This window comes from Halichoerus grypus, chromosome 4 (assembly GCF_964656455.1).
Source record: "Halichoerus grypus chromosome 4, mHalGry1.hap1.1, whole genome shotgun sequence".
Classification (NCBI taxonomy): domain Eukaryota; kingdom Metazoa; phylum Chordata; class Mammalia; order Carnivora; family Phocidae; genus Halichoerus; species Halichoerus grypus.
Window position 1 is genome coordinate 149127097 of NC_135715.1, and position 6787 is coordinate 149133883.

The following is a 6787-nucleotide window of genomic DNA, read 5'->3' on the forward strand; positions in this document are numbered from 1 at the left end:
ACAAGGGTTTATGCTTTCTTAGATAAAATTAGAATGGATTTTGGATTAAAATGGATTCATATTGTCATGGATGTATTTATCCCCCAGGTGTTGCTTTTCTTCAGAGAAACTAGAAATACTTTGTCTATAACCATACATTAATTTTCCAGGATAGCCCCAATTTCAGTAATACTTAGAGGTCATGTACCCTGATTTCTTTTTTTAATCATTACATTCTTTGTTCCAAAACTCTCCCTGTGGACTGTTGTTATTTTGAAATAAAATATAAGGTCTCTCAGATTTCACTCAATAAAACAAATAATTTTGAAGTGTTACTCTTCTATATTCTAAATTTTACTTTGAGGCTGCATTTGAATTTGTCTCTGAGTCTGGAAGCTTTGCTCTCCTCTCCACAGAATTTATCCCCTTGCTCAAACCTTCTATATCCTCAGCCGCAATCTCTGTCTGGCTCTCAGTGCCTTCTAGACCATAGTGCCAAGCCAACCTCTCACTCATGTCTCCTCCTACACTCCTACGCAAGAGAAGGCTGGACCTTTAGGAGAATAAATTGGATTATTTGTAATGGTTCATTATTGAGGTGACTCTGAGTCCATAATTTTCATGAAGTCCCTTAGTGACATAGCTCTTAAGACCTATTAAGGATTTGGTTAAAAAAAAAGTGAGTATCCTTTGGGATTTATGTGATCAGGACAGAGATCTGGTTTCATTGCCAGATTATGGAGCTAAGGTTCATGGAGAGTGAGACACCTCTCTAAGTTATACCCGTGTGGCGGAAATATCACAAATCACCTCCACCTGATTGGTCTTCAGCTTATTTAGTTCAATCCTCCAAACCGAACCTCAATGCACCATCATACTAGTTCTACAGTTGATGCATAAGGATGTCATGGGGCTTTGTGGGATTATCTGTATTGAGTCTAAACAAAGATTTTTGGCACAGACAGGTGTTACTTCTGCTAAGCCCTTGATTGGGAGTTAGGGATTCATTAGTGAAGGTGAGATTATCACCTCTGATACCTTCCAGAGTCATGTAGCTGTGTGTTCCTTGCTGGAGTGGAGGCTAGACGGTCAGTAAAAGGAGACTCAAGCTCAATGAAGACCAAATATTACAATAATGTCCCTTGAAGGAATCCTTTACCTGGTCCCATGTTTGACATTTTGTTTTGGCTGCAGTTTCTATACCTTCTTAGATACCATGACTGGTGTTGAGTACACAGACTTCTCTTTCCTCCTTTTCAGATTCCTGTTGACATACCTTTCCCCATCTTCTTTGTCCCTCCAATGCCTACACCCACTTCAAACAGGACATATATATAATCTTGTCATGTTCTTTGTAGTAGAACTTAAAGTCCCAGCTACAGAGACAGAGTCATTTACAAAAAAACACCCTCCAGTTCCCCGAGGACACAAAGAATCTTAGTCATACAAACTTCTCAGTCGATGCAAACTAATTGTAATCCAAATTCTGATTTGATAGGTAGATAGATAGATACATTGATACATAGATACATGTGCACATTTATCTATATATATAATAAATTACCATGTTATAAATGTAAAATGGGTGACCATTTTTGTTTTGCCTCATTTAAGCTGTGTAATCTGTACTGTCTCTTAAGGACCATAACAAAAAAGATAAGGGAGGGTGGGGTAATTTATCTTAGGGGCATCCACTTTGGACACTTGAAATTCCAGTGCTAAGAAGCCTGAAAATGTTCTTGATCTGGGAAATCCCCCAGCTCTAACCTACTATTGCAGGATAAGCCAGGAGCCTGGGGAAACATGAGAAAGGAGGATGAATACTGCAGAGGCATGCAATGTGTCTTTTGTGGTTGGCATCGTAGAACAATAGGAACAAGACACAGAGTACACAAGCAATGGTGAAGACACCCCAAAGCCCCAAATTTGGGACATTACCCATCGTCTGACTTTATGAAATTCAGGATTTAAATGTCTCTCATTCCCCGTTTCCACAGTGGAATCCTTGTAATTGGACCCCATGATCTTGCAGTCATTCGCCTTCTGTTTACAGATCAGTTATTCCATCCCTGGCCTCAGGGGTGTGAACAAGTCTGCAAGGGAGAACACTGTGAGTGGTTCAAAGTCATTGTTGGCCAACGTTTCCATCAAGTGTGAGGTGCCCTCAGCCAAAGGCAGAGTAATGGAAGAGAGGGCCTCTGAGGAGGTCCAGTCTGAGGAACCAAGAATTCATTCTCTGGAGCAACTGCTGGTTAAAGCACCAGGCACAGGATTGGGAAGGGATGCCTGGGAGGTGGGGTCACTGGGCACAGGATCGGGAAGGGACGCCTGGGAGGTGGGGGTCCTTGAATGATGCCCGTTTATACCACTCTCCACAGCTTGTGACATCTGGGTATAGGAAAGCAAGGTGTGGATGAAAACTGTTAAAGAAAATACAGGGTGCTCTTTTTCTTTTGAATGTTTTAGATATTTTCCTTGAGAATGCTGCACTGGGGAAGCCAACCCAGGCCAGAAGGATAAAATTTACTGTTTCTTTGTTCATTATGTCTCATGAGGTACAACCCTCTTGACATCTGGCACAGGCTCTGGCCTAGAAGGCCTTGCTCTGATCAGAGGGATTTGCTCTAAGTTAAAAGTGGTGTAGAGGGGTGAGGGTTGAGCTCAGTGGGTTGATATTCTTTTCACAGTCCTTTGTGTAACTCCTGGCCAGGAAAGCCCCTGGAGGAAGGGCAGGGATCTGAAGGAAAGAGGTTTTGCAGAGAACCAAATGCACTGCTATTCTTTCTGACTTTCCGTGGACATTATGGCCGTCAGCCAAACTCCTGGAGGCTCCGAAAGAGACACGTTCCCATAAAGCTCCGTTTCTCCTGAATCTGACTCAAAAGAAGAAGAGAAAGGAGAAAAGAAAGAAAAAAGAAAAAGAAAAGAAAGAAAGTCTGATGTTCGGACTGTGAAAACTTTTTCTCGGCCTGGAAGTGAGGAGAGTGAAGAAGGGTACAAGTCAGCAGACATTCCATTCCTGAATCTGAGAATGTCTTTAGAATTCTGTTGAGAGCAAGCACAGATGGATCTTAATGGTCTCATACTTTAGCAGTCTGATGTTGACATAAAGGCAGCCAATTCTGATAGTTTTACAGATGGCCCTTGGCCAAGATTCCGACTCAAACTCCCTAGGCTCTGTTCTAGACCTGGCAGACTGGGCAAGGGACTGCAGAAGGAGAAGGCAGGCAGGAAGCTCTAGGCTCCCAGGCCTCAGTTCTGCTGTAGGACTTTGAGGGAGACCAACGGGAGTCCTTCGTAACGGTGTCTTCCATTATATTTAATTTCCATTATGATGTTTCAGTATATAGAATTCTGGGTAAAAGTTTTAATTTATAAAGCTGGCAAATACATTGGTAAAAAGTATATAATTCAGGGGTGAATAGGTGGTGCTTTAAAAACTCTAATTATGAATCCACACACCAGCAGGAGTTAACAGAAAGGAGCTTTAAATAATTCTATTTTAATCTGCCTTCGAGAGTTGATTCTTTTTTTCATAAGGGATGGTAGAAATCCATTTGGCTGGGCTAGAAATAACAGACAGGCAGCTCAGCCCTTGTATGAATAGAAAGAAGAATCTGGTGGGTGATACCCTAGGCTAAGAATTTTGCTTGGTCTTACACAAAGCCACATACAGATGATTCTGCCCTAACTCTGATTAGAAGATTAGCAAAATCCTGTCCCTGAAAAAGTGCTGAAAATTCCTCAGAGAACTTTTCATTCAAGGCACTTTCTGGAATGTCTAAATCTCAGAACTCATTGAGTTTATAGAGCAGATTATACGACTGTTTTTGCTTGCTTGCAAATAAATGTATGTATGGAAGAATTTGGTCTAAGGTTGCTTTCATTATATCTTATCATTTGTCATTTACAAAGCCAGGACAGGGGTATAAATGGAGGCCGACATACCATAAGTTTAAATATTTAAAGTTATAAATCAAGTTGACAAACTTTTAAGTAAATTATTTTCTATACTTCTACCTTGACAACACTGAAACATTATTAATTGATTGATACAGGCCCAGAGGAAGAATTTAATTAATTAACTAATTTGCCCCTTGAATATATCTGTTGTTTGAATTCATAATACCTGACTTAATTTAGACATCTGAGAGTGTGTATAAATATTACAGTCCTAACCAAAATTTCTTACAGAAGGTTTTCAGTAACTAAGTATAATATGCTTTTAGAAAATGGGATAATGTAATGCCTATTATTTTGGAGGATTATTTTTAATGAAATTACACACATTTAGATAATTTATTTAGAGATTAAATAGGCAATGTAACTAATAAGTAGCAATGAATTTTTAATGTAAGTAATTTAATGTACATTTGTATCTTATATGTACATAGCAAAAAGGTGTTTTACATTAAGTTGACATTTCTAGACATGTAATACTTTTTTGTGTTTATTTCACAATTGTTTAAATTTGCTAATTTAATTTTGCTTAAAACATGTTTGGGATAATTTTCAAATTGATACAAAAATTCTTTCTAATATTTTTAAAAAACAAAGTTCAGTTTTAAATCAAGCATCTTGGTTTATTATTGTCTTCTCTGAAACATTCACGTCATTGGAACTTATTTCCTGTAATGTAAGCCTTTTTCATTCCAGGAGATAACCATGCAAGTGGCAAATGCAAATGCAAAAAAGTAAAATCATCAGGAATAAACTTAATAATTACTTGGTTAGCCCAATAACACTCATTCTGAATGTTGAACCTCAAAAACTGTAGGAGAATAAATGCGTATTGTTTTAAGTCACTAAATTTTTTATAGTCACAATAGGAAATTAATACAAGAATTAGAGGGAAAAAAGGGTGAATTCCTCTATAACCTGGGTGTAGAAAAGGGCTTTTTAGCTATGAGTCACATGTTAGGCAAAGAATGGCCTCCAAGAATGTCCACCCTTAATTCCTGAAATTTTTGAATATGTTACCTCACATGGCAAAAGGGAATTTGTAGATGTGATTAGGGAGAGGACTTTGAGGTGGAGAGATTTTCCTGGATTATCTGGGTAAACTCAGTATAATCACATAAATTCTTTTTTTTTTTTTTTTTTTTAAAGATTTTATTCATTTGACAGAGAGAGACACAGCGAGAGAGGGAACACAAGCAGGGGGAATGGGAGAGGGAGAAGCAGGCTTCCCGCGGAGCAGGGAGCCCGATGCGGGGGCTTGATCCCAGGACCCTGGGACCACGACCTGAGCCGAAGGCAGACGCTTAACGACTGAGCCACCCAGGCGCCCCCATAATCACATAAATTCTTAAAAGCAGAGAACCTTTCCCAATTAGATCAGACGGAGATAATAATGGAAGAAGAAGGTGTGACAGGAATTTTACCTGACATTCTGGATATGCAGATGGAGGAAGAGACCATTACCAAGGAATATGAGCAACCTGTAGAAGCTGGGAATGGAATAGAGCCTCCAGAGAGTAATGCTGTCCTGTTGACCCCTTGATTTTACTCATAGATAAGAGTATCTATGTCTGATCCCTGACATACAGAACCGTAAGGTAGTAAATTTGTATTACGGTAATTTGTTACAGCAGCAATAGAAAACATATGCAATTCATAATCCAGATGAAATGAAAGATTAATACATTTGACTACATAAGAATTTTAAAAAATAAGCTTGCCTCACATAACTACCAAATTCAATAAACATATAAAAAACTGGAAGAAAATATTTTAATACACATCAGACATAAAGGGTCAAGATCCTTTATATGTAATGAATCCTTACAAGCTGAGGAAAATACAAAAGCCCAGTTATAAAAGTGGGCAAGAGACATAAACCAAGAAGATAACAAGACAAAATCCTAGTTATCAAAGTAGGCAAAAAGTTCACAAAAAAGATATAATAAAGGCCCTTAAATATTACAAGGGAAAGGCAAATTAAAACTACATTGAGAGAAAAGTTTCTGTTTCCAGGAAGTTAGAATAGACATGTTTTACCAAATTTTCTCACTAAATACAAGTAGACACTCTGGATATTATATGTAAAACAAATATATGACTCAGAAAGGTTGAAAGAAGAAGGTTGTCCAGACCCAAGGAAGGACACAGTGGTGAATTCCTTTGGTTTTCTTTTCAACTAATGTATCACAGACTCAGAGCTGAAGAGGCTGGTATCCCAGAAAACCAAATGCACCCCTCTCTCTTACAGCCTAGGAGGTATCAGTGGAGGCCTCATTGGAACCCAGAGCTCCCACCCTTGCTAAACAGTAATGAGAATATCCGTATCAAGTGTCAACAGAACTGGAGTGGAGAAGCCAGACTTCTACTCTCACATGCAGTAAGAAGACAGCACCATCCTTTCTCCTGCTGGACAACGTCAGAAGCTAGCTAGAACAAAAGGTCTAGAGTCTCAGAACATAATACCCAAACTTTCCAGCTTTCAAAAAAAATCATTTGTCATACTAAGAGCCAGGAAGATCTTAACCTAAAGAAAAAGACAACTGAGACAACAGAGATAGTAAAATTATCTGACAAACATTCTAAAAAAGCCATCATAAGAATGCTTCAGTGAACTATAACAAACACACTTGAAACAAACAAAAATTAGAAAGTTTCAGCACACCAATATAACTTTTACAGAACTCTCTCTCTAGCAAAAGCAGAAAACACATTCTTTTCTAGTGCCACAGATTTTCCAACATACACCATATCCATGGCCATCCTCAACAAATTTAAAAGAATTAATATTGTGCAAATTGTTCACCAACTACAATGAAATCAAACCAGAAAACAATAATAGATGGAT